The 26,658-nt window shown below is 38.3% G+C and overlaps 1 long non-coding RNA gene across 1 annotated transcript; it reads right to left on the bottom strand.

Annotated features, from left to right (window-relative positions):
* On the bottom strand, positions 1-25,119 carry LOC144578506 (uncharacterized). The gene is made up of 3 exons (XR_013524414.1): positions 24,924-25,119; positions 6,650-7,019; positions 1-5,796 (listed from the first exon to the last, which is right to left on the bottom strand). It is a non-coding gene; the product is annotated as an uncharacterized LOC144578506 (long non-coding RNA).
* Positions 25,120-26,658: the final 1,539 nt, after the last annotated feature.

Here is a 26,658-nt window from a genome sequence, read left to right as displayed (position 1 = left end):
TCAACATTGTTTTTTTTTTGGGGGGGGGGGAAGACTTTTTCTTAATTTTTCAGCTCCTCAGTTCACAAGTCTGGATCGAATGCCCAGCAGAGAATGATAAGTATCAATTAATCCCAATTCAAACACCCAAGACAAAGTGGATAGAGTAATGTGGGTGACACATTCATCTCGGCATGAATCAGGTATGCCCATGTAAAGAAGAACATCAGGGAAAACAGACTACAGTGTCCCATCACTTTGAGCAGGGAGGAAAGTTGCGGGAGAAGACCACACTGCAAAAGTTGTACACTGGCAGAACAAATGTCACTTAGCAGTAGAATTGTACGGCGGGTTTGCTTCCCTGCAATACATTAGTATTTAGTCTTGCAGATTGCTAGTTACTCATTGAGGAAGGGTTTGCTGCCTGCATATAATCCCACTTTCTTTTGCTTTGCTCTGAATGTTTAATATTCTCTTAATCAGTATCTTTGGCATTACAGGGTCAGTGTTTACACATTTTGCATTATTTATTAAACAAATATTTCTTGGTCGTTCATGTCTAGTATCTCTATGCTACAGAACAAGTAAACTTACCTTAAAATATGTTTTCTTTCTTACATCTAAATGCCAAGGATTGGTGAACAATAATCAAACCTAGTGATTATGTTTACTCCTCCTTTCAAACGTAGACACAGTATTCTCCAGCAGTCCTACCCTACAGGTCAATATGTGTATTTTCCCACTCTCCAAATGACTAATTTCTCTCCTCAAGCCTCATCCATTTCAACAACCTCTAATTCTCAGTTATCATTTCCCTCATAGTTTATTAAGCTAATAAGAATAAATGTACTTATTTATCTTTTCAACATCTTTATTAACGCCCCCTGCATTTATGTAATATAGTTATTCTGATTGTTCTTCTCTCACCATGACTGTGTTCTTGCCCCTAGTTGAGAACAGCCATTCCCTTTTAGACTCCTGAATCTATCCTCTTCTGTTTAATGACCTCATATCTGCTTTATACAGAATACTTTTTCTAGAATAATCAATTTGTCCTTCTCTGTTGAACTGTTCTACTATCACTATATCCCCTATAGATATCTCAATATTTGAGATATTGACTCATTGACATTCTGTTGACTCTACTGTCAACACATTTTTCCCCCTATTCTCCTGTAAGATTCTTTAAGTGTGGTCTGTAGTTGCTGTTCCTACTTTATCATCTTGCATTCTCTTATTAACCCACTATAATTGTACTTCAGCCCCTGCCACTCCACTTTATTCTCACTTCGTATCAATGACATCCATGTTGCCAGCACACTGATTATGTCTGTTCTTTTCTTAAACTGTTAAACTATCTTCAACTAAATTCAAAAGCACCGACTGTGGCTGTTTGTTCCATGATTATTCACATTCTGTGTTCTTGGCTTCTGTGAACAGCACACTTTCCTGGCTTTTCTCCTATTTTGAGGCTCCTTTGAGGCTGCTTGTTCTTGGCCTACTTTGCTAACTGTTCAGCTTTTAAATATTGCATTGCTCCATGGCTCAATCCTAGACCCCCTTCTCTGCCCTAAAGACTCACTCTTCTTAGGTGAATTTATTCAGCCTCCTGCTTATAAATACCATGCATATGCCCTTCACCTTCAAATTCATTACTCACAACCTCTTCCCACAACTCCACACCAGTGTATGTAAATACCTACTTACCACACTGTTTAGATTTCCTTTTTTTTTTTTTTTTTTTTTTATTGAGATGGAGTTTCACTCTTGTTACCCAGGCTGGAGTGCAATGGCGCGATCTCGGCTCACCACAACTTCTGCCTCCGGGGTTCAGGCAATTCTCCTGCCTCAGCCTCCCGAGTAGCTGGGATTACAAGCACGCATCACCATGCCCAGCTAATTTTTGTATTTTTAGTAGAGACGGGGTTTCACCATGTTGACCAGGATGGTCTTGATCTCTTGACCTTGTGATCCACCCACCTTGGCCTCCCAAAGTGCTGGGATTACAGGTGTGAGCCACCACGTTCGGCCTAGATTTCTTATAGATATCATAGACTTAAGACGTCTGAACTGGAGTTATTTTAATTTTTGTGGGTACATAGTAGGTATATAGATGTATGGGTTACATGAGACGTGGCATGCAATGCATAATAATCACCAGGGTAAATGGGCGATTACCCATCACCTCCAGCATCTATTCTTTGCATGACAAACAATCCAATTATACTCTTAGTTCGTTTTTAGTGTGCAATTAAATTTTGAGTGTAGCCACCCAGTTCTGCTAGCAAATACTAGGTCTTATTCTTTCTATTGTTTTATAGCCACTAACCCTACCCACTCCCCCACCCAACCACCCTTCCCAGCCTGTGGTAACCATCCTTCTACCTTCTATTTTCATGAGTTTAATTGTGTTAATTTTTAGATCCCACAAATAAGTGAGAACACGCGATGTTTGTCTTTCTGCGCTTGGCTTACGTCACTTAATATAATGCAAATGACAGAATCTCATGCTTTTTTATTGCTGACATATACTCCATAATAGCCAAAATTAGGAAGCAACCTAAGTGTCCATCAATAGATGAATGGGTAAAGAAAATGTAGTACAGGAACCAGAATTCTTGGCTGCCGCTTATTCTCACTCAGCTCTTCCTATATTCTTTCTTCTTCCAGTGAATGGCAAAACCACCCACTAGTTGCATATGTCAATAATCTAAGAGGAATTCTTAACCTTATTTTCCCGTCCTCTTACCATATAAGATCCACAACCACATTTTTCTTGCCTCTGCTGCCAAAATGCCTCAAATACGTACCCACTTCTGTCTCTCCGCTCCTACTGTTCTCATTCAAATTACCATCCTATCTTGCCTGAATGTCTTTAACAAATACTTGGCTTTCAGTTTTTTTTCCAATACAACCCTTTGTCCATATACATTTTATGTTAAATATTTAAGAAGTTGAAGCCAGTAACTTGGCTCCCCCTGCTGGAAATAAAACCTTCCAGTGGAACTTGGATTTTAATCTAACTCCTTACTCTGCTTTATAAAATTTTGTATGACCAGGCCTGTGACCAGTTCTCTGACCTCATTTCATACCAGATTTCCTGAGTTTATTGTCATAAAGAAAAACAAAATAAAACAACCAATCCTCCTACCTCCCACCCCTAATACACACACAAACATACCACACTCACATATATGTAGTGGCTTCTTTCTGTTCTCAACACACTAAGCTTGCTCACACTTCAGGGTCTGTCTCAGCCGGCTTGGGCTGCTATAACAAAATCCTACAGACTGAGTGTTTTAAATATGTTTTTCACAGTATTACAGTCTGGGAAGTCCATCACTGAGGTGCTGATAGATTCTGTGTCTGATGAGAACCCTCTGCTGGTTTTCAGATGGCCACCCTTTTGGATTTTTACATAACAGCGGGTAAGGTTAACTCTCTGATATCTTCTTATAAAAGCATTAATCTATCATGGGGACTCCACCCTGGAAACTTATCTAGACCTAATTACCTCTCAAAGTTTTCACTACTAAATATATCACACAGGGGAGTAGGGCTTCAACATATGAATTTTGGAGGGTACAGAAACATTCAGTCCCTTTTAGGGTCTTTGTATTAGTGTACTGAAACGTACTTCATTTTCGCTTGGCTACCTTCCTTGTAATTCAAATTTCAACTTTACTATTGTCTTCTAAACACGTCTCCTCTGACCATCCGATCCTTTTCTACCATGTTGCCCTGTTTTCATCACCTGCAGAGCATTTATCTCCTGAGACTGAAACTGTACCTGTTTTATATCTGCAAGTGCTCAATAAATATTTGTTGTTGCTGTTTTTGCACAAAGCCTTTGATGTTTCAATAGGGAAGGGATTTACTTATTTTGTGTTCTAAATAAAAGAACAACATCTAATTTGATTTGAATTATAGTAATTAAAACACAATACAGACGTGCAATTAAAAATAAAGGAAGGAGCAAACTGAACCCTAAATTGCGTATTTTTAGAAGCAGCATGCAATTAACCAGAACGGAATAAATCTACTTTTGAGAACATGGGGTGGGAATGAGACTCTAGAATGATTGTAATTCTTTGGATCCTGTTTTTACATTTTGTGAAAAAGAAAAATAATGTATACTGGCTGATTATCTTTACTTTTTACTGACTGTAAACTTCCAAAGCTCTATGGTAGGATTTTTTTTTTTTTTTTTTTTTTTTTTTTTGAGACAGACTTTCATTCTGTCACCCAGGCTGGAGTGCAGTGCTATACTCTTGGCTCACTGCAACCTCTACCTCCCAGGTTCAAGTGATTCTCCTACCTCAGCCTCCTAAGTAGCTGGGATTACAGGCACCTGTCACCATGCCTGGCTAACTCAAGTGATCTGCCGACCTCAGCCTCCCACAGTGTTGGGATTACAGGCATGAGCCATTGCTCCCCGCCTGTGGTAGGTTCTTTATGGCAAGACTGAAACTAGATAAGCACTTTGTCCTTTTGTCTCATGCATGGGCTTAATAGTAGCCTAGGCAAAGAGACTTTGAGAATTACCACTGCACGATCTGTGGAAATCAACAGATTATGTAATGAGGAGACTCAGTCAACTACTGTTCTCCAAAGAATTGCTCTTAGTTTACACATTGCACTTGTGGATATATTCTTCAGGAATCAAAAAAACATGTGTACAAGGTGGGAAAGTTAGATGATTTCCACATCTATCAATTTAAATATCAACCAGCTAGTCATATTTACTAGGAACACAAACGTCTGTGCTGTTTATATCATTCAGAAGTTATTCACAGTTTTTCTGATAGCAGCAGTTCAGCTTTCCCCTGGGGGAACCCCATCTTTCTCCTACTTTCAGCTTATAGGTTTTCTGTGGAGTCAGCTTGACCACCACTCCAGGAGAAGACATAATTTTTACCCTGGTTAATCAGAGTATCTCACGGCCCTGGATGTGGTAATTGGTTCACTGACAGGCAGATAATCCGACTCAATACAATGAAATGGGACTGTTGTTGGGATTGCTGAGAGAAAAGCATTCTCTTCTGTTTCTCCTTCCTTTATCATGTCAGAATAGGGGCTTAGATCTGCTAAATCAAAGGTCTCCAACCTTTGTGGCATGAGGAACCGGTTTGGTGGAAGACAGATTTTCCACGGACAGGGGGTGGGGATGGTCTCGGGATAATTCAAGTGCATTACATTTATTTTACACTTTATTTCTACTAGTATTACATTCGAATATATAATGAAATAATTATACAACTCACCATAATGTAGAATCCGTGGGAGCCTTGAGCTTGCTTTGCTGCAACTAGATGGTCCCATTCGTAGAGGATGGGAGACAGTGATAGATCAGCAGGCGTTAGATTCTCGCAAAGCCTGCGAGATCCCGCGCCCACGGAGTTCACAATAGGGTTTGCCCGTCTATCAGAATATAAAGCCTTAGCTGATCTAGTGGGAGGCGGAGCTCAGCCAGTAACGTGAAGGATGGTGAGGGGCTGTATATAAAGATGAAGCTTCACTTGCTCACCCGCTACTCACCTCCTGCTGTGTGGCCTGGTTCTTAACGGGCCACAGATGGATACTGGTCCGTGGCCTGGGCACTGGGGACACCTGCGCTAGACCATATTGCTACCGCAAAGAGAGTGAGAGTACAGCTGAACAGGCTCAGAGAACAGGGAGCAATTAGGGAATGACTTACAGTTGGCCAAATTCCTGGCTTTCTTAGGTAAACAAATACGTTTCCATTTTGAGGCACGTTTTCTGTTATTTGGTGTTGAGAGAGTTTCTTGAGAGATACTCAACTTGTGGCTCATTTTCCTGTTTCCAGAGAGAGAGAGAGAGACAGACAGAGAGAGAGAAAGTGTGTGTGTGTTTGTGTGTGTGTGTGTGTGTGTGTGTGTGTGTCTGTGTGTGGTCATCCTTTCTGCCTTGCCTTGTAAGTTTGGATCCAGGAAAACAGATTTACTGTACTCCTGATTTTGATGCCACAGTTATGTATACTTGTATTAATTTCCAATTTTTATTTATGGCTGTCTTATGGTACTATGGCCATGTCATACTATATTTCTGAGAGCAGTGAACATCAAAAAATACTTATTAATATGGATATATTATTGATAATGATCTTTGCACAATACTTTGTAGACATTGTGGCATTGGGCTTACTGTGAATAACAAAAAGTTTTAAAAACCAGGTCTTCTTGTCGCCAACTTTCATTTCTGGCTGGAAAGATAGGATTGCTTATATGAAGCAGTCGAATTGGGAAATAGCTTTAGATAGTTGTCAAAATGGGAGGTAGCATTGAAGTTAATAGTTTAATAAAGACATAGATGACTCTGGTTTGGGGTATCCATAGGAGAATTCATGGAGTATGGCAAATTGAATTAGACCTTAAGGGATAGGCGGGCTTAATGTAGTTGGAGAGGATTCAAGAGACTATTTTTGGTGAGAGGCAAATAGCAAAACCTTGTTGCCTTTGGAAAATAACGTGATTGAAACAGCAGCTTTTCCTTAATAATACAAGCTATTCTTATTATAATGTGTCAGGTAGGTTATTTTCAGAATATGATTTTGTGGAATCTGAAACCAAATTACAGTAGAAGGCCTTATTTTTAGTTTACGTTTCAGAAAGTTGAGGTATTGTGTAGTTACATAACTTGCCGACATTACCCAGCTTGTAGGTGGCACAATGGTGAAGAACACGGACCGTAGATCTTACTGCAGAGTTTGTGCTTTTGAAGGTTGCACAGGCAAAGTGGTACCAGTTCAGAGAGAACCTCCGAAGCTGGCCTGAGGAACCTGGTGAGAATTCTCGAGAGGGGTCTTTAAGGCGATCTTCTAGTTGCCCACATTGGAGATTTTTGAGTCAGAATTTTGGTGTAATTTGAAATAACTTAAGTAATGAGGTATCTTCTTTCATGATGACACTCTGATAAGGAAGATTCCTCTAAATTGGAAGAAGGCTTTCTTTGCTTCATTTCATCCAGATTTCCTTGGGAGCATTCTGTCCTCATCCCTGGCTCCATTCCCCAGCTGGTTTCTACAGGTTAGAGTGAAATTAGAATTGAAACAGGAAAATTAAAGCCTGTTTTGCATTAGATGTATTTAAAGTCTATTTGTAAATTTTTCTAACAGCTGCAAAGTGGCTTTTTTAACACATTCAGTAATTGAAATTATTTTGTAATGCAAATCTTGTCATACATCATTAAGATCATCTTTCTACCTCTAGGCCGATTTAGGAGTGGCTCAGGCATTTGGACTGCCCTGCCGAATAAATCTAATTTGTCTATAGCTATCAGGGATGCTACATTAGGTTTGGTTGATTTCAGAGAAACTGTTATATTCAGACATTCACAGTTTTACCAGCTCTGGAGTTATTTTGCAGAATCCATCCTTGTTTTGGTTACCAGGGTGTGGTAATGCCAGTCTCTTATTATTTATTATAGGCAATAACCTTTTCCCCTGAGATCTGTGCCTCTGTGGCTCACCATTAAATCTGGAAATAGAGAGTTGCTCAAAATGCTGTCCTGCATTGGTTCCAGTGCCTCTGTCTTTAAAACTCCCTCTCAGTCTGATTTTTTTCGATAATTTTCATTATCTCTTGTTGCTGTCATAGCAGGCTTCTGCTTGTTTACATTCATAGTGGTACCAAGAATGAGTAGGTTGTAAACAGAAGATTTCATTTTAGTTAATTCTTATAGAAATACTGGTTGTATAAACTTATCAGTATAAACATTCTAGAATTAAGGCAAAATACAGAATATAGGGCAAATAGTAAGGCAAAATACAAAATAAGGCAAAATACAGAATACAACCATGTCATAAGCCAGAAACAGGCATCAACACACTCACTTGAAGAAGTCCAAAGCTGGAGAGAGTAGAGTATATCCAGGTGATAAGCAAGTGCCAACATAGAGACACAGAAACCAAATAAAGCCACAGCTGAAGAGTAAGTGCAATTCAGGGCAATACAAATGCAGAAGCTTGAAGACCAGTGAGGACCAAAACCCAGCACACATCAGATGTTTCACTGGGGGCAAAGAAATGGTGCTGAGATAGAACTCTGTTGGGTTGGGCCTGATGCTGGCTGCTTTTATTTTTACTCATTATTTAAATCTACTCCACATTCAGAAGCTTTTACTTTCAGAGATTCTTTAAATATCAAGTGATTTATACCACCCTTGATTGAGAACTGATGCATGGTGCTTTGCATATATTATCTCTAATCCTCATAAGAACACTCAAGGTAAGTATTTTTACTTAAATTTTACTGATGAGGAGTTTGTAACTCAAAGTGATTTAGTAAATCTATCTAGGGCTCTACAACTATGATGTGGCAGAGCCAGGATTCACAGCCAGTTGTGTCTGAATCCAAAGCTGGTTTGGTTTTCTCTGAATTTTCTCACAATGCTTTCCTTCCATCTGATAGAATTCCAAGTCAGAATGTCACTTCTTCAGCTGAAATCAAAACCCTATATGCACAGTAGACAGGGAGCTGAAACAAAATGTAGAGCTCAATTAGTTTAATCTATTATCTTTTCAGATAAGCTCAGAGGAGTTAAATAACTTTTCAAGGTTATTTATTCCAGTTTTGCCAACACCAGGCGACTAAAGCCAATGTCTCTACATTCACAGGCCAGTATTGTGTCCCTAGATCATAGACTCTTTACACCATTCCACTAACTGTCATGGCTACGAGAATTTAAAATTTTTGCCATTTACATTCTCTTCTCTGTCACCCCTGACAGCCTGTTTACTTTGAATCCAGAAATGCATTCACTGACTGGGCACATACTTTGATCTGATCAAGATTCAAGAGAGGCTGCTATCCAAATGAACATTCCTGTAGAAATAATTTCACATTAAGGAGGTCATACGTGAGTGCCTGGTATCAAAATCGATCCATCATACATGAACAGGCAGCATGAGATTACATTTTTTGGTGGTTGTTGATGCTAGGTAATGATAAATTCCTTTAGCCCCGAGGGACTGTTGCAGCTTGAGTTGTACCATGGACAATTTCATCAGTCTAGTAGCAATGAAGTACTACTCTAAAAGAGGTGTGCAAATGATTTCTGATATTGTGAAAACAACCCACAGATCTAGTCATTTGCATGGAAATTAGCTGAAGCCCTGGAGCATGGGAACTGGCTTTCTTTTGGACATCATTGAGAAAGAAAAACACTTATAAGATGCCAGAGACCAAATAGCATTTTCATTCAGTCAGCTGTAATTTTTAAACTGATAAGAATAACAAAAGTAATGTAATTTTCAGTTCTGCTTGCTAGAATTACTTCAGTCACCAAACTGCCACCTCAATGAGCTCTCTAAAACAGTAGTTCTCCCCATGTCTCCCTGGCAAATAAAAAAATGATTTTTGATTAAAAAGTAAATATAGTAGTTCTCAAAGTGTGATTCCTAGAGTAGAAGCATCAGCCCTTCAGCATCACCTGTGAACGTGTTAAAAATGAAATTCTTAAGCTGCACTTGAATTTTAATGAACGAGAAGCTCCGAAAGTGGGGGTCAGCAATCTGGATGTTATCAAGCCTGCCGGGTGAATCTGATGGCCTGCTAAGGCTTGAGAACCACTGCCCCAGAGTCTGGACCTATTTATGCCATACTGGCTTATACATTAAGACTATGATGGCCGGGCGTGGTCATTCACACCTGTAATCTCAGCACTTTGGGAGGCTGAGGTGGGTAGATCATGAGGTCAGGAGTTCTAGACAAGCCTGGCCAACATAGTGAAAACCTGTCTCTACTAAAAATACAAAATGAGCTGGGTGTGGGGGCCCATACCTGCAGTTCCAGCTACTCAGGAGGAGAATCACTTAGAGCTGGGAGATGGAAGTTGCAGTGAGCCGAGATCACACCACTGCATTCCAGCCTGGGTGACTGAGGTAGACTCCATCTCAAAAAAAAAAAAAAAAAGACTATGTTTTTTTGTGTGTGTCAGGAACTCAATTCAAATTAATTTAAATCCAGATTTTTATTGGCTCCTTTACCTAGGAAGTCAAAACGGACAGCTCATACACTAGAGCTCAAATTACACCATCCAGACATCATTTCACTGCAGCTCTTCGGTCTGTTCTCAGGGTTGTTTTCTTGTCAGGCAGTTTCTCTGTATTTGAAAAGGGCCACTGGCAGCCGGAGGTTTGCATAGTTCTCATGGACCTTTAATAGCCTCAGTCAAAGGACAGGAATTGGGGTTACTCACACCGGCTTTTCTGGGGTCACTGGGGCATCCCTGAACTAATAATCAATGTGACTAATTAGATGGAGGATTCTGATTAACCAGATCTGGGTCATGGGTTCTACCCGGAGCAAGTGAGTGGTGTCAGCACCACCTGAACCACACATACCGAGTATGGGAGGATCATTTCCCAAAGAAAGAGGTATAAAATAACAACAGCCCAAATTTAAAGAGCACAGAAATTTATTATGAAATCCTTCCTTTACAAGGTTGTTAGGAGTTAAAATCTGTGTCCCTAAAATTTATGTGTTGAAGTCCTAACTCCTCAAACCTTAGAAGGTGACCTTATTTGGGAGTAGTGTCATTGCAGATAACACTAGTCCAATATGAATAGTGTCTTTATAAAAAAGGGAAAATTTGGACATACACACAGACATGGAAAATGCCATGTGAAGATTGGAGTTAGGTTGTCACAAGCCATGGAACTACCAGAAACTGTGAGAGGACTGCATCAGGTCATTTTCTTGTACTTTCAGAGGGACCATGGTTCTCCTGACACCTAGAATTTTAGACTTCTAGGCTCCAGGACTGGGAGACGGTATTTTATGTTATTTAGACAATGTATTTGTGGTATTTTATTACAGATGCCATAAAAAACTAATACAAGGACCAAGTGCCTATTCCTTCTAATGACACATAAGGTTGCTTTCAATGCTATTCAACATCGCCTGCATATCAGAACTCTGCAGGCAGTGTGTCATACAGGTTCTGAGAACACAGTGTCATACTCAAGAATAAATGGTGAGAATTTTGTAAAGCTACTATTTATAGAGGTGTGGGCAGGGTTATGGAACCACCAAAAGTTGGTAAAGCATTTAGAGCTACAGGCAGCAAAATGCTGTTAGGAACTCAGCTGAGCTGGGAAAGGGAGCACTAAGCAGCCAGGTGTCAGTGTAGCCAATTAAGTCAAATATGAGCAAGATAAGCCTTTAATCACTTATTACAACAATAAAAGCAAGAGTCTGGAACCAGAGAAGTCATTGACTCTTGCTGTTCCATTTTTCCCCATGGAAAGGAGCACCGGTGAAGGGCCAGGTGGATAGGCCCTGAACTGGGCAGATTTGCACTGTTGAGGGAGCCCCCAAACCAAAGACTCTGGCAGTTGATGAGCCCTGACTGCATAGGGAGTGGAGTGGTGAAGGAGAAGGGGTAGGAGTGGAAAAGTATTAGATATTGTGTCAGAGTGTGGGAAAATGTCTTCAAGATTTCCCTAGTCTCCCCCACATAAGGAACTTTTGTCGGAGGCACCTAAAGAAGACCTCTGCCTACAGCCTGAGATATTAACCTAGTACTGAAGGTGCCAGCACTGGGAATGCAAACGTGTTACATGTGACTAGCCAGAGGGGCCTTAGTCCTTTGGCTGCAACTACTCCTAGAGGCTGCACTGCCCTGGCTGCACCAAGCTGATGAGGAGATCAGCTGTCCCACGTGAGGCCTGTCCCGTAAAGCCTTTGTCATTGCCTAGGCTCAGGCCTGAAAAAGCACATGCAGTGTTTTAACAAGAAGCTGAACTCCTCAAATGCCATTAGTAACCCAGGCAAAAAAGGAAATAGTGCAATCGGAGCAGAGTGAGAGTCACTGTCATGGCAGTGATCCCCTGAGGAAACTTTGCCGTTCTTAGAACCACAGTAAGGCAGGCGGAAAGCAGGGTGCGGGGTGAACAAATGCTTTCATATCACTCTCCTTCTCTTTTTTCTTTTTTTGAGATGGAGTGTTGCTCTTGTTGCTCAGGATGGAATGCAATGGTGCAATCTCAGCTCACCGCAAACTCCGCCTCCCAGGTTTAAGTGATTCTCCTGCCTCAGCCTCCTGAGTAGCTGGGATTACAGGCATCTGCCACCATGCCTGGCTAATTTTTTGTATTTTTAGTAGTGACACAGTTTCTCCATGTTGGTCAGGCTAGTCTTGAACTCCCATCCTCGGGTGATCCATATGCCTTGGCATCCCAAAGTGCTGGCATTATAGGAGTGAGCCACCACGCCCGGTTGCCACTCTCCTTTTCTTCTTCATGGTGCCTCCCACTCCCTTTCCCACTATGATTGGCCAAATCCAATAGGAAAGCAGAGGGCAGGGGAGCTGGAGGGGTGAAGTGCTTAGTTTTAAGCCTTGCAGGCACAAATCAGGGCAGAGAATGAGAAGAGGGGGAAACTCAGCACTCTAAACTACTTTTTTTTTTGAGAAGGAATCTCACTCTGTCACCCAGGGTGGGGTGCAGTGGCACGATCTGGGCTCATTACAGCCTCTGCCTCCTATATTCAAGGGATTCTCCCTCTACAGCCTCCAGAGTAGCTGGTACCACAGGTGTGTGCCACAATGCCCTGCTAATTTTTTTTTTTTTTTTGGTAGAGAGAGCATTTCACCATATTGGCCAGACTGGTCTTGAACTACTGAGTTCAAGTGATCTGCCCCCCTCATTCTTCCAAAGTGCTGGGATTATAGGCATGAGTCACCACGCCCAGCCCAAGAAATCTTCTATATAGTGGTGAGGACAAGTTATCCAAGTGATTTGAGTATAAGGCATTGAGTTAATGAATATTACTTAATGACTCTAGCATGTCGCAATAAAAGAATGAATGTGATTTTTGTGGGAGACAAAAAGTGTTGCTTAAGTACAGAATTGAGATAGCAATGTCCAGTTATGCAAGGTAGATATTTGGACCTCAACAATTCTAAAATCCACCTGTATGTTAAAAAGTATGGCGAAGGATACTGAAGGTCTATTATAAGGGGAAATGACTCATTAAGACACACACACTGAGCATGAAGGCTGAAACTGTAACATGAACCTCAATCCACTTATTTAATTTCAAGTGATGAACAGCAGTTTGAAGTTTTAAATTCAGATGAGACCCAGTTGACTCTTTTTACCAAGTCAGTGTTGTGTGTTTAGGGCCATAATGTTGGGCTTAGTGGTTAAATCTAGTTAGTCCCTTTTTGCACATAGCAAATATGCTTAGAACTTAGCTTGAAGAGAATGATATGTGACAGAGATTTCTCTAGAGAGAATACTGTCTCCTTTTTTTAGGAGAGAAATATTTATGAAATAGAATCTGCTCTGTCCATATAACTCTCAATAAAGGCCAACGTTGCACAGGAATCAAGATCGAATGGGCAGAGGAAATGCCTTTCTGGTAGAAGTTCATAACTAGACCTCTTCTTTAAATGGTTGTTCATAAGCTGCCTTGTTTTGGTTACACATAAAGCCATGCTGATGAAGGGAATTCCCAATAGATGCTCTGACTAGAATGCTAATTCAGCTCATACTTTCTCTGGGAAAGTGAAAGTGGCTTTTGAGAGCCTTGCTCTGAATTATGCAGTTTGCCATACAATTCGTAAAGCAACTATTTTCCTCTTATTTTTTATTTCAGAAGTTATTTTCAATTTGACAGTTCCATGCCATGTATTTATAAAACTTTTTTAATGAACCTAAAAACACTGTTTTGAGTTTCATTATTCTGAGCAAAACCCCACATTTTGTAGTTAGTATGACATTGTTTACCTTCTTGTACTATGGAAAAATTTCCAATATTGACAAAAATCAAAATAATCTCTGATAATGAAGTCATTCTAATGGACTTTGAAGACAGGCTTATTTCCTAAATCTCCCTCAGACACTCTTTCTATGTCCTTGCTTGCCAACCATGTTCACTCACACAGAGGACTGGGGAGGTAAAGTTTGGAGGGATTTAGAAGACTTGTGTGAGCAGAGGTAAATCTATGAACTCAAGAAATTTCAAATATATACAATTTGAGTAACAGTAGTGGCTTTTAATAAATAGTTCCCAGCCAGGCGTGATGGCTCACTCCTGTAATCCGAGCACTTTGGGAGGCTGAGGCAGGCAGATCACAAGGTCAGGAGGTCAAGACCAGCCTGACCAACATGGTGAAACCCGTTCTCTACTGAAAATACAAAAATCAGCCTGGTGTGGTGGCACATGCTTGTAATCACAGCTACTTAGGAGGCTGAGGTAGGAGAAGCACTTGAACCTGGGAGGTGGAGGTTGCAATGAGCCAAGATCACCCACTGCACTCCAGCCTGGGTGAGAGATAGAGGCTTTGTCTCAAATAAGTAAATACATAAATAAATAAATAGTTCCCTCTGCCAAAGACAAGATAATGTGCCAATGTGTCTTATGTCCAATAGGTTAAGGGATGACAGTTTCCAAAATTCTTAAGATGCTCATTCTAAACAGCGTGAGTGTAAGTAAGTGAGTATAAAGTTTATAGAGCAATTTTCTCCACGTACGCATCTTTGGATCAGTACAAGTGTATGGTTCTAGTTTCAGTGGTCTGTACCACAGTAAGAATGCTTTCTGTCCTTCCTACTGCTATTGTTATTCATTTTAAAAAGTTGTTTTATAATATTTGCCCTTCCTATATTTTTGGTTTTAAAATGATTACTTCTTTTATGAAATATCGAGATGGTACTTGGTAGGAGTTGTTATTGTTGCTGTTAATGTTTTATTAATGCCCTCACTTGAGAACAGTTTTAAAGGAAACAACTTTGAGTGCCACTAAATTTTTTAAAATCTAATGGCATAACTCTAGGAACTGCTGTTTACAGAGTGCTGTTCTTAACGATCAGGAATCTAGAAATAGGTATGGAATTCTTTATATTTCTACTCTGTAGACTGTAATATGCATGTAAGCTGTAAGATAAAGGTTAAGGAAAAAGTACTTCCAAGATGCATTCTTAATTGACAACTTAGTGTGTCATTCCTCAGTTGGTCACTGTACCCCTTAAGTGAAGGGTTTCCAGAAACAGCTCCTTTAGTTTCTCACTTGTCTTCATCCCCACCCAGATTACACAAGGAAGAATTACTATGGATTTGTCTGATTTTTGCATGGCTATAATTATTGTGCATAGGTGTAGCTGACTTTCTCACACTTTATATTATTCCATGTTTCCTGAGTGCTAAGAGGATCAGTCCAGAAGTGGATCTGATTTTATTCACACTCATCTTTTTCTTTCTGTGGTTATGTATCCACGTTTAGCTAGAGTGCAGCAATATCTGAGATTCATGTTTCAGTGTATGATTTGGGGATCATCATACACTGCTATTCTACTTTGTGGTACCATTATTTCTTGTTTATATTGTTCTCTTAAGAAAGTTAGAGGTAGAGTTGTACTCTGAAGTAGGACTTGAGTATTTCTATATCTTCTGCCTATTGTTCCACCCAGTAGAAGCTCAGTTACAGATTAACAACTAATATTCCATAACCATGGGTGATTAGTTCTAGGACCTTCCTAGGATGCCCAAATTCCTGGATACTCAAGTCTCTGATGTAAAATGACATGTTATTTGTATATAACCTATGCACATCCTCCTACATACTTTAAATCATCTCTAGATTACTTATAATACCTGATGCAATCTAAATGCTATGGAAATAGCTGTTATACTGTATTGTTTAGGGAATAATCATGAGGAAAAACATTCTATGTATGTTTAATATGAAACAATGTTTTTACAAATATTTTTGATCTGCAGTGGGTTGATTTCCTGGATACTGAATCCGCAAATAGAGAGGGCTCACTGTACCAGGAAAAATGTCAACTCAGCTCTTCTGTTCTAAGAAGAGGTTTCTATAACTCGGAACAAGTTTCTGAGATTATTAATGGCTGGCTTCATGTTCTCTTTTCCTTAGTAAACTTTCTTTACTGCATTACTCTGTTTATCCCTTTCTCCATGAGATCACCATTTACCTAATAGAATTGATTCTCATAGCATATATTGTGTTTCATTGCAAAACGTTGGTGGAGATTTATGTGCCTCCTAAATACTAAATCCTTGAGTGCAATGCCTGGATTTCACTTATCATTGTATCTCCAGCTCTTATCACTGTGCTTGGCACATGATAAACATTCAGTAAAATTTGCTCAATGAATGCAGGAAGGAAGACATCAATGATTTAATTAATTTCATCAAGTTTGATATTCATGCAATTGCAATGGATATTTTATTATATCAATAGATATAATCACCCCTGTTTTAATGCTCAATTACTCTCAATCTTAGTCCTGTGACCTGGTAATAGGAACTCTATTTTTCAACCTTCATAGGTTTACAGATTGAGTTTTCTTTAGTTTGAGATTCCCTGGGATAGCCATGAACATGTCAGTCATTCTTTTGAGTGAGGCTATAATTAATACTTTTCCTTGTCCTTACAGTGACATCAGATGACCTTTTTTTTTGCATTTTAAAGCAGTGTGATACATATTTAGAAAAATAAATTAACACCCTCCTCTGATCTGACTTTATATGACAGCAATAGCAAGTTCTTATGCCAGCGCAAAGGCTAATTGACATGACACAGAAACTCAGAATTGCACATATATTCATTATTTTTATAATAAATATTGCAGCCACTGAAGTTTCATTTTTCTTTTTTTGTTTTCTTATCACATCAGTTTACCTTACAAAGGCATTCTTTATATGTTTAGTCAGTCCCATATAGGTCATTTTTCAGACACGTAATTTCAGCTTCGAGCAAAAATGGATTTCTCTTTCTAGTGTCTATAAATAGCTGTGTAATGCTTTTTAAAGACACTGAAAGTAAGAGGAAAGAAATCTGGAAGCAATTACCTCCTTAACATCAGTAACTACAGGTTAATTAGTTCAGAATGGGATGGCTTTTTGATAATTTGTTTTGTTTGTTTCTTTCTTTTTTACAAGTGTTATAATGTATTAATATTAAGATAACTACTTGAGATAATCTGCCTGTAACTTCATATTAACCTCCCTGTAAACCCATAGGTTTTCAATTTTCCCGTAAACCCATATGTGAGCTATATAAGTTACCACCCCATACCCTAGCCTCCTTGCTCCCAAAATGAAGATTTGAACTAAAATTTCCTTTACCTGTAATATACACAAATCTATGAATATTTATTGGGTTTCCCCTACAATCTCAGCTAGTTAAGTTCCTGGTTCTTTTATGTATTTTATTCAAGAATACTTTCAGGTTTATGTCACTGCAAATTTGAAAAATAGTGCCTCTAACACCTTCCCCAAAGTCACTGACAAAAATATTGATCAAGATAGACTGGGGACCAAACCCTGCAGGGAATCAATTCATTAGTTGGACATGGTACTTCAATCAATTATGAATTTACTGAATTTTACAAGTTGCTTAAACTTATTTTAATACTTTACATACAGCTATCAAGAAAGGATTTTCAAATGCCTTACTGCCATCCTACTAAATCATGTGTATGTCAGTCTGACTTAGTCATCTTTCAACTCTACAAAAATGGAATGTGACTCACTTGATAGTGCCCATTTTAAATTGCTCATGTTTTTAGCAAACCTATTTCATCCTCTTAAAACCCACAAATCACTCCTTTGCAACATCATTCTACAAGCCTTCCTACATAAAGCTTGCCAGTCAGAAGTTAGCAAAATCTGCCTTCTTCATATTGAGGCTAGAAAAGATCTTTACTTGCCCATTTTTAATGTCTTTGTATCATTCTCATTCTATCTGATTCTTCTGAGAACATGGATATGGCTAAGATAACCTACTTCCCTCAGCATCCCAGTATGTAGTCCTAAGGTTGAGCCTGGAATTGCTATATTCTGTCTCAGTTTTTCATTCATGTTGGAATTCTCTAAGCATTTTTTTTTTTTGAGAGTTTCACTCTTCCATCCAGGCTGGAATACAGTGGCATAATCTTAGTTCTCTGCAACCTATGCCTTCCAGTTTCAAGCAATTCTCCTGTCTCAGCCTCCCAAGCAGCTGGGATTATAGGTGTCTGCTACCATGCCCAGCTAACTTTTGCATTTTTAGTAGTGATAGAGTTTCATCATGTTGGCCAAACTTGTCTCAAACTCCTCACCTTGCGATTAGCCCTCCTCAGACTCCCAAAGTGCTGGGATTACAGGCATGAGCCATGGAGCCTGGCTAGAATTCTGTAATTATTTACCATAATTAATTGTATATCATTTTGTTCATCAAAGAAATCAGAAAATGTAGGGATTGAATAGCTTAAGCTAATATCTATCAACAACAGCATTAAAACAATAGAATCCTTGTGGAACTCTCATTTCTGTAGTACTTTCTGCAAAGAAATCAGAAAATGTAGGGATTGACTAGCTTAAGCTAATATCTATCAACAACAGCATTAAAACAATAGAATCCTTGTGGAACTCTCATTTCTGTAGTACTTTCTGCAAAGAAATCAGAAAATGTAGGGATTGACTAGCTTAAGCTAATATCTATCAACAACAGCATTAAAACAATAGAATCCTTGTGGAACTCTCATTTCTGTAGTACTTTCTGCAAAGCCACTTTAATTTTGCTGACAGGATCATTATGATTTATCACTATGTCCTTTTTCATAAGATCTCTATATTTCCTTGCTCATTTGGGCTCTTTGAAAATTTTTTTAATGCAATCATGCTGGTTTCCATTTTCCACCTCACTGAGATATTTCTCAATTGCAAGGTCAGAATTACAACCTTAAATCCTCTCCAGCCATCTTTCAGTGTGATCTGCCAGGGAATCACTCCGATGACCTCAACATTTAAAATTTACCTACTAAAAGTTTATGCTGGTTATTTGATAGACAGACTTCACATCTTTAGATAGTAGATCTTAGTAAGTATAATTGTTTATTTTATTCACAATTTTCATTTCAAAACCCATTAAGAAGTCTTCTCACTTTTGTTTCATTAATCAGTGTTCCTTTTTGGCTAGAGTTAGAGTTTCCCTTGAGCAGAGTTTTTCAACTTCAGCATGATTGAATTTGGGGCTGGATAACCTCTGTTTTGGGGTGCATTCCTGTGCATTGGAGGATGTTCAACAACAGCATGCCTGGGTTTTATCCATTAAATGCCAGTAGGACCCCTTCCCAGTGAGGACAATGTCTCCAGATATTGTCAAATGTCCTGTTCGTGAGAAAATTACCCTGGTTGAGAACCACTGTCTTACTTGGTTCCTTTGCTCTGTGGGAGATAAAAATTTCCATTCAAGATCTTGCTATATCCTTTACCATCTCTTACATAGGCGCTTTAACCATTACCCTTCCCTTCTGCAGCTAGAATATGATAGACTGGTGATTCCTTCCCCTTTCTGGGCAAGTAGCTATCATTAAATATTTTTACTCTCTTTTTAAAAATCTTTAAATATAGCTTCTTTATTATACTTCTACCTTAATGTGTTTAGATTTTAAAGCAGTTGTATATATAATTACAATACAGAGCTACTATTTCCCTTCAGGACACAATTGGGATTTTACATTGTTATAAAATAGTGCTTGCATTTAAATAATGTATCACTTGAAGAGTTAAACACTGAAAACAAAAACACTAACACAATAAGCGTGTAAATAAAGGTGAGATGAATGGTGACTACTATACTATGAAAGTTTGAGTAAAATATACACAACTTTTAATGTAACATTAACAAGCTGAACAGAGAAAGTAGAATGTTGCCTGGACTTTAAAGAAAATGTAGAATAGATGAAAGAAAGAGAGAGTGAAATGTCACAAGTGACAAAACAGTGAGTAAAAGCAAAAAAAAACCTCCAGAAAGCAAAAATATTTGGGAAAGGGAATATAGTCTGTGAACCAGTTCAGCTGGAGAAAAAGGTCCAGGGGAAATCATAAACATTTTATTGGATGTTGAATTTCTTTTCTATTGCTGCCATAACGAATTACCACAAACATAAGGCTTAAAACAAACATAAATGTATGTTCGTATGGTTATTGGAAGTCCTCGTTGGGTTAACATCAAGTCATTGGCAGTGCTGTGATTTTCCCTGGGGATCTAGGGGAGAATCTGTTTCCTTCCCTTTTGTAGCTTCTAGAGACAAGTTGCATTCCTTGGCTCAGGGCCCCCTTTCTTCATTTTTTAAACCAGAAACAACAGGTGTAGCCCTTCACATGCTGGATCTCTCTGGCTTTTTTTTTTTTTTCCAGCAAAGGCACTCTGATTTTAAGAACTCATTTTATTAGATTTGCATAAACAAATAATTCAGAAATTCTCCCTATCTCAAGGTCTTTAACTTAATCATGTTAAATGAAGTCCCTTTTGCCATATTAAGTAACATATTTTCAGGTTATGGAATTATGATGTGAATATATTGGCAGTGGAGGGCATCATTCTGCCAACCACAGATGGATTGGCTAAATGGAGAGTGCCTTGAATCACCGCATACAGGTATTCCCTCAACTTCTCTAGGGAAGGAGGAGCTGTTGAAGAGATTCCGGTTTCATAAAGCAACTCAATCATCATCACCACTATCATCATCATCACACACAATGAAGTGTTTCCATCATTTTAGTAACCTTCAAATTTATTTCTATTTCTCCTTTTGATCTGGCCTTCCTGCTTCATCCACTCAATTCTTCAGCACTTGGGACTATCATTCAGCACCTTTGCTACCACTTATAATGCAACTAGGATCCTACCATTGACAAATTTTCTAATGGGAGTCAGGACATCCTCTTTGTTCATGTCATCTAAATCAATGTTGAAGATAAATAAACCAGAGCTAGAATTCTCAGGGGCAGACCTGGAATAAAAGTTTTAGCTTTAAGTTACAACGAGCATGTAGCCATGGGGTAAAGAAGAAGCTCACAGAAAACATTCCTTCTTAAAAATAATGGTGGTGACTGGCCAGAGGCTAAGGCAGGGAAATGGGTAAATAAATCAGAGCAACCAATACACACGACAAGAGGTGAAAGTTAGCTGTGCACAGTGGCTCATGCCTGTAATCCCAGCACTGTTGGAGGCCAAGGAGGGTGGATGAAACCCCATATACGCAAAAACTTAAAAAATTAGCCAAGTGTGGTAGTGCACACCTGTAGTCCTAGCTACTAGGGAGGCTGAGGTGGGAGGATTGCTTGAGCCCATGTGGTAAAGGCTGCAGTGAGCGGTGAGCATGCCACTGTACTCCAGCCTGGGGGACAGAGTGAGATCCTTCTAAAAAAAAAAAAAAAAAAAAAAATAAAAGAGAGTTTAAAGTTGAGGCCAAGCCTGTTTCAACTAGAAATACTGTCAGATTCTCCCTCTTGACTTTCTTGTCCAGATACAATTAACCTAGTGCTCAAACTATCATGATTAGCATTTCGCCCTAAGACCTAGAAGACCTAGAACTCTACTGATAGGATAAACATAGAGTGTTGGGTATAAAATAAACTTGATAGCAGTTTCCAAATATATTTTGTAATCTCCTGGGAAAAATTTAAATATGCATAGTCCCAGACCAGCCCAGGCTGCTAGATCAGAATCTCCAGGGAGAGGGATCAGGAAATCTGTATTTTTATATGAACTTCCCAAACAGTGACTCTAAAAAGGCTGACACACATTAGTGGGCTCAGCGTGGAAATAGCAGACAGGTACCTCTGTTTTCACTTTACAGAGTGAAATTACGGTCTAAAGGAGTTAAAGGATTTTCCCTAAAGTCACACATACCATAAACTAGAAATCTTCAGCCTAAATACCTCAAGTGCAATCACCTGAACTTGACAATTTGGAGTCTGGGAAGACGTGCAGACACATAGATTCTGACCAGTGAAAGGTTTTATGCATAAAGCTTCTTTCTCCTTTGCCCCAGACAATGTTGAACTTGTCATTAAAACATGGTACAAACTGAAATATGTCACTCAAAGAGGTGATGTTAAATGCCTGAGTAGATTTATGCTTTCATTTGCTCCAAAGAATATATGGACAATTTTCTACCTGTATAATGAAGAACCTAAAGGCACCTGATGTAACACCTCTGGCCCCTTGTTTCCCTTCCTCTACCTCTGCCTTCAAGTTAGTCTATTGTGCTTGACATGTTAGACATTCACAACTTTTCTTATTCCTGAAATACATTCTCTGAAATTGTTCCAAAGAATGGGAATCTGATTAGCATGCTACATTTGAAATGTCAGAGGTCTTTCTACCTCATCTAAAAGAAGTCAAGAATATTGACAGATGTGCTCAGAGATAATGGGAACTGAAGCAAATCCTTGGAAGCCCTTATAAACTACCTTAATTACTCAATCTTTCACTTTCAATTGTTTCTCTTAGGATTAAATAATAAAAGTAATGTCAAAAATATATAAGAAAATATATTTTTTATCAGTTTAACCAAATTTCTAATATGTTTTATTTAATGCCTCTGTACTCTATCCTTCCTTCCCAGATTTGTGCGGAATGAATAGAAAGCATCTTACCCTATTTCACTTTTCTGTTTAAGGAATAATTGCTTAATGCCAAAATTTTTTCGGAAAGCATTAATTCAATTTATTCAATAAATATGGCCAGGTGAGGTGGCTCACACCTGTAATCCCAGAACTTTGGGAGGCCCAGGTGGGCAGATCACTTAAGGTCAGGAGTTTGAGACCAGCTTGGCCAACATGGTGAAACCTTGTATCAACTAAAAATACAAAAATTAGCCGAGCATGGTTGTGGGCACCTGTAATCTCAGCTACTTGGGAGGCTGAGGCAGGAGAATTGCTTGAACCCAGGAGGCAGAGGTTGTGGTGGGCCAAGATGGTGCCAATGCATTCCAGCCTGTGTGACAGAGCAAAACTCTGTCTCAAAAAAAGAAAAAAAAATTTTTTTAAATATTTATTCTGCCCCTATAGAACAGACAGATATTAAGATGGGCCCCATAATTTTCACCTCCTGGTGTTCATGACCTTATGTGATCCCTTCTCCTTGAGGGTAGTAAGAACCTGTAACTTGCTTTTATTAATATGGCAAAGGTGATGGGATGTACATGATTGTGATCATGAGTTTAGGTCACATAAGATGGTAATGTTGGTCTTGCTATAAGCCCTCTCTCTCTGGCTGGCTGGCTCTGAGGAAGCGAGTGGGGAATCTCACATGGCAAGGAACTGTGGGCGGTCCCTAGAACTGAAGGAGACTTCTAGCCAACAATCAGTAAGAAAATGAAGCCCTGTTTCTTACAGCTTCAAGAAACTGTGTCCTCTGCCAACAACGTGAGTGAGCTAGGAAGTAGATCCTACCCTAAGGAGCCTCAAATGAAACTGCAACCCTGGCCTATACCTTGACTAAAAGCTTGTGAAACCCTAAGTAGGTGACCCAGCTAAGGTTTATCTGGATTTCTTATCCATAGAACCTGTGAGATCATAATGTGTACATGATCTCATATATTACATGATGGGTGGGAAGCCAATGAATGATTTGTTCTCACTGTTTGTTTTTTTTTTAATTGTATTTCTCGATGTACTCTGCTTCAATCAGCCTGTAAGCTCAATGAGGGAAAACTTAGTAGGGCACTGCTACACAGTCAGCAAATGATATGTGTTGGATGCATCTAAGTAAGTTTCCTAACTATGTTAAAATAGCTTACACCATTCATACACATTCATACAAAGATTAGATTATTCCATAGTAATGGATGAGGGGATTAAGGTCCTGATGATAAAATATCTTAACCAAGATTACATGGCTAAATAAAGATGAGGTTACATAAAAAAAAAAATATATATATATACACACACACACACACACACACACATATACACATATACACCCATACACAGATACATATTTTACCTATTCAAAATGTCTTATTTATATCTTATTAAAACCTCCTTTCTCCATGTCTGTAAGCACATAACAAGCTGTTATTATTGTTATTTTAATTTTAGAAACAAATATAAACTCACATCACTCTAAAAAAATTTGGTAAATAGAAATAAAAAACACAAAGACATCACTGATAATCAAGTTGCCCAAAGGTTATGTCAGTATCATGATGAGTGTCCTGCTAGGCTTTTTTAATGCATAAATTATTTATTTGAATTTGTATTATACATATTGTTGGTAATCTTTTTATTACTATATAATAAATTATTCCATTTAAAAATATTTATAAAATATGACTGCATTATTATTTTGTATAGGTGTGTCATTATTTGTTTTAAATGTCCTTTATTGTTGAAAATTTATACAATTTAAATTTTTCTGATGTTATAAATAGTGCTGCAATGAACATCTTGCACATAATTTTTCTCCTATTTCTGAAAGTTCCTTAAGGAAAATTCCTAAGGAATTGCAATTACAAATAATCAGTTTTCCTAATCCTTAGGAATCAGTTGTCTCCAACTTTATGGATGCAGAACTAATGTACTTTCTACATATATTGTTTGACGTCTCATGTCTCCCTAAAATGTATAAAACCAACCTGTGCCCAGACCACCTTGGGCACATGACATCGGGACTTCCTGAGGCTGTGTCATGGGTATATGCCCCCCCTTGGCAAAATAAACCTTCTAGATGAACTTAGATCTGTCTCAAATTTTGGGGGTTCATAATAAGAGATACATAAACATGTATTAAAAATATTAAATGTAAACTATGAAGCTAAAATAATTGGAGAACACATAGACGCATATTTATCTACTTAATTTTCCAATGTATACAGATTTTCTAACCACAAAAATCAAGAAAAGGGTAAAACTATAGCTACATAGTCCAGGTACAGTGGCTCATTCCTATAATCCCTGCAGTTTGGGAGGCCGAGGCAGGTGGATCACAAGGTCAGTTTTTCCAAGGGCTTCATTGGCCCCATGAGTCAAGTTTGACTCCTTAAAGGAAAACATACCAATCCAGTCAAAGCCTTGGTAAAATAACCAGTTTCTCCAATTGTGTCCTCCTACAAATGAAAACAGATTCTTGTTGTACTTATGCAAATAACTATATTGCCAGAAGTTAAGAATACTTACAGATAGTTTCCAAATTCTGGAGAACTCAGTAGAAAGAAACAAATATGCTCCATATTTTGTTCATAGGAGTATACTAAACTGTTAAAGGCTGTCATTAGCTTGAAAGAAAAGTTTTAAGACTCTGAAAAACAAAACGAAGGATCAGCAAACATTTTAAGCAAAAAGTCAAAAAGATTTGTTCAGTCCATGCAGTTCATGCCTGTTCTGCTTGATAATCATGAATATTTTACTCTTCAGGGGTCCTGAAAGTTATTCCTCTATTCTGATGTCACAATCTCCAAAGTTATCAGAAACCTGCATTGAAGAGCACCTGTTTGAGTTTTAAAGCTGATTATTAAACCCCCTTCTAATGAGGACCAAAACAAGAAAATGGACCATGGATGAAAAAAATGTTTTAAGGCAGTCATATTTAATAGATACAACTGACAAGGATATTTGTTACCTCTTCTGCACCCAATGATTTTAACATAACAATTATGATTATTACTGATAATGTACACTAGGTTATATCAGAATTACAGGAGTTTCCCATAATTTTGGAACACATGCCAATAACATATTTGTACAAATACAGCCCAAATAAAACCAAACACAGAAAACCAAATACCATTTCATATTTGACAAATGCTTCCTGTATAATTTTTATTCCAAAAAAGCCAAATTAGGTCATTTCTGGACTTTAGGGAAACTAATGTTTTAGAGGATTACTTAGGTTAGAAAAATATATAATTTATTATTTGATTTTGGAAAATTTGTAAAATATGAAAGGTTTTAAACACTTGATATTACAAAATAGGATTACAGGTCATTGTAAATTCATTTAGTTAACCAAAGTAATCATTCAAGGATTATAAAAGAAAAAAAAAGTGAACACCTTCATTCTTTGAGCAAGGAGACTTAATTTCCTAGACGAGAAACCCTAATAAAAACAGCATGAAGCCAATTACATTTGTTTTCCAAAATTTTGTAAACAAATATAAAACCTAATCTTGATTGTAAAATATAGCTCATGTAAACCTTTTATAACCTCTATTAAGAAGCTGGTTAATGCTTCAAGAAAACTTTGTTAATCTGACACAGTGGTCCATACACTGGTTTTGCATCAGTTTGTCTTGACACTAATGATTAATTTTTAAAGAAACTGAACTAATTTTATCTTTCAAAATCAGCCCTTACAATCTTACATACCCACCTATTTCATGATGATTCCTGGACCCTGAAGAATTGAATAGCTTTAATTTTTCTTTTTGCCCTGTGACTCAGGAATGCAGATTTTTTTTTTTTGATTGGCATCTTCTATGGGCCTGAAGATGAGGCTTCAATTGCTGTCAGTGTTTAAGAATTAGTAGAAATTGTTGTCCTTTATAGAGCCAAGAGTTAAAGCCCTGTATCTCTTGTTATAACTCAATGTTACAAGGACTTTAAAAGCACATATGGAAATATACATGGATGTAAATAACCTTACTAAAAAAAATTATATCAGTTTTTTTTTCCTGAGCAAACCAAAATATTACAATATGACAACTTGATTATATAAAAGATTTTGGGCCAGGTACAGTGGCTCATGCCTGTAATTCCAGCACTTTGGGAGGCTGAGATAGGCAGATCATGTGAGGTAAGGAGTTGAGATCAGTCTGCCCAACATAGCAAAACCCTGTTTTAACTAAAAATAAAAAAAAATTAGTTAGGTGTGGTGGCAGGTGCCTGTAATCCCAGCTACTTGGGAGGCTGAGGC

The sequence above is a fragment of the Callithrix jacchus genome, chromosome 12, assembly GCF_049354715.1.
Source record: "Callithrix jacchus isolate 240 chromosome 12, calJac240_pri, whole genome shotgun sequence".
Lineage (NCBI taxonomy): Eukaryota > Metazoa > Chordata > Mammalia > Primates > Cebidae > Callithrix > Callithrix jacchus.
The sequence above is the reverse complement of the archived record's forward strand: the minus strand, read 5'-3'. Positions and strand labels throughout refer to the sequence as shown.